The sequence below is a fragment of the Formica exsecta genome, unplaced genomic scaffold, assembly GCF_003651465.1.
Source record: "Formica exsecta isolate Colony F162 unplaced genomic scaffold, ASM365146v1 scaffold258, whole genome shotgun sequence".
NCBI lineage: Eukaryota > Metazoa > Arthropoda > Insecta > Hymenoptera > Formicidae > Formica > Formica exsecta.
In genome coordinates this window covers 1,326,790-1,329,441 of record NW_021849849.1, presented here as the reverse complement: position 1 = coordinate 1,329,441, position 2,652 = coordinate 1,326,790, and positions in this window count along the sequence as shown.

Here is a 2,652-nt window from a genome sequence, read left to right as displayed (position 1 = left end):
TAGTAGATTGAACATGGGTATAGCTAATGTATATAGATAAATTTATATTTTTTAAGCAATTTCAAATTGCAATAAATTTGCCTGTTTCTATTGACATTTTTTATACAAAAAAGATTATAGTTACGAACGAATATATTTTATTAATTATTTTTAATATAATTTTTGATCTTTCTTTGAGAAAATATTTCTAGGTCCTGAGGATATTAAAATTATTTCTTGGTTTTTTTTGAGAAATCATTTGCAGGTATGGGTCATCCCGCCATTCTAGGATAATATTCTGGATAGTTTTTAAATATTCTATTTTATATATATAATAAAATACATGCTCAAGTTAACATACTGTTTCAAAAAACTTTTACACTTTTTTTAAATATTATATTACAAAATATTACATATGAATGTAATGTAAAATGTGCGTATACTTTAAAATTTCGAGACAAATCAAATGGGTACCTCGATATCAGTGAAATGTCGGCAAATTAATGTATTTAAATGCTACAGAAAAAGATTAATTATAGCTTAGAATTATTATAATTATGCTTGATATTATTATAATTTATTTTATGTGTGTTGCAAAGTATTCAAATTAAATTTTTTTAAATTTCGTTGTTATCGAGTTCGATTTGTCTCGAGCAGTTGGTACCCGAGAATTATTTGTACTCGCACATTTAACACTAGCTACAATAACGCGATGCATGTATTTTATTATAAATATAGTTGTTCGTAACCACATTTTCATAAAAATTGTTATATTCATTTAATTTTCATGCGGCAATAACGCAATGTTTTTATAACGGTATCTTAAGATTTATAAAATTTTATCCTGTTTAGCGAATCCTCCGCGAAACGGTATATATATTCTTATTCTCAATCGCGAAATTTGCATAAAATCACGTATTTGAAAATAAATTGGGTATTAGGTTCTGTATTCACAAATGTCCGATTGTTCCAAAAATTACATATATATACACTGGAATCGAGTATTATGGCTATCGTTGATCTATTTATTCGTCGCATTTTTTTCTCAAATTTTAGATCGCGTTTTATCTTGTGATTTAATCGTTAATTTACATCGAAGCTTCGTCTACCTTTTCTTGAATATTTTTTTTGAAAATCTACGCAAAATGCGCCAGTAAACCAAACTTTTTTCTATAATTATAAAACGATTGATAATTTTATTAACGATTCTTTTGATCATAATAGTTTGTATTATATAAAACTTAATAAGTTTTGTCATTGCATGTTGATTATTAATCAAATATATAATTAATCACTTATCAGCTATATCTGATCTAAAAATTTCTAGTGAATTCTACATCATATGAATATTTTGAACATTTTCGTGTAATTTCATGTAATAAATTCTTTTGTATTACATTTTAAGTTGTAATTTATATTATTAGTTAATTATATTAACTTTATGCTATATTTTGTAATAGTACTTTATATTAGTTATATTATTAATGTATCATATATTTATATTAATCAGATTCTCTTAAAATTTATTTGCTTATACATATATTCATGGTAAATTGGGTTTAATCGCTCTCAAAGCGATCAAATTTGCTTCATTCAAAAACGTTAATAGTTATCGGTAGGGTCACCCATGCCGGACAGGTCGAAGGGGAGGAGTCAGACTAAGAGAGATGCCGTAGTTATTATAAATTTATTATATTGATATTTTTGAATAAAATGGAAGCAAAAAAGACAGTAATCGAAAGAATAGAGAAAAAGGGGCTCCAAAATATTTTCGTATCTCCCTCGGAACTTAGAAATATCTTGATAAGTGACACGACATAGAAAAAATTGATTTCTGAGAAACAAAAGTCTATCCCACTATAATTTTTTTATAATTTTGTCCGTAATCTTTTATTTTTTCAAGAGTTTTAATCATTAGCAGCATTAATTAATTCTTTCACGTTCATATGATCGCCCGGTAATAGGTATATTGTCAGGTTTTCGCAAAATGCTATACAAAAAATCGAGATATCTCTTGCAATATTGGTTGGAGCGTAAAAATTAGGAATACAAGTTAAAAGTTTTTTTTATATCTTGTGGAGTGACCAATCAGCATGGCGGAAAAGAAGCAACAATACTTGCGAATATCGATTTAACATGCGTTTTTTAAGAATGGATAACCGAAAAAAAAATTTTTTGGATGGACAACTGTTTTGTTATATGATTTTGATAAATCCATAAATCTTTCTTGTGTCATGTGTCGCATTATCTTTGATTTTTCGCGAAGTTATTAATTTTCTCTAAAATATAAAAATTAAGTACGTGTATTGGGTTTTATTGAGAAGTCGCGTACGCTCAAGATTCGAAGAAGTGGGATAGGTCGCAGTTATACACATATTACGAGCACATGTCTATTACATGTCGGAATCAGCTATCTTTGTGTCGCGCAATCGTGCACATCTTCGTCTGTAGATCATCGATTATAATATTGGCAAAAAGTTAAAACAAATCTTGTATAAGAGCCGAATTTACAGCGCAAGAATAGGGATTTGTTTTACATTATTATACATATATGTCATATTATAAACTTTGTTTTATAAAACATTGAATAATACAACATTGAATAAAATACTTGATAGAATATTTATAATAATTATAATATTGTATATTATATATATACAAAACCCTATTTTT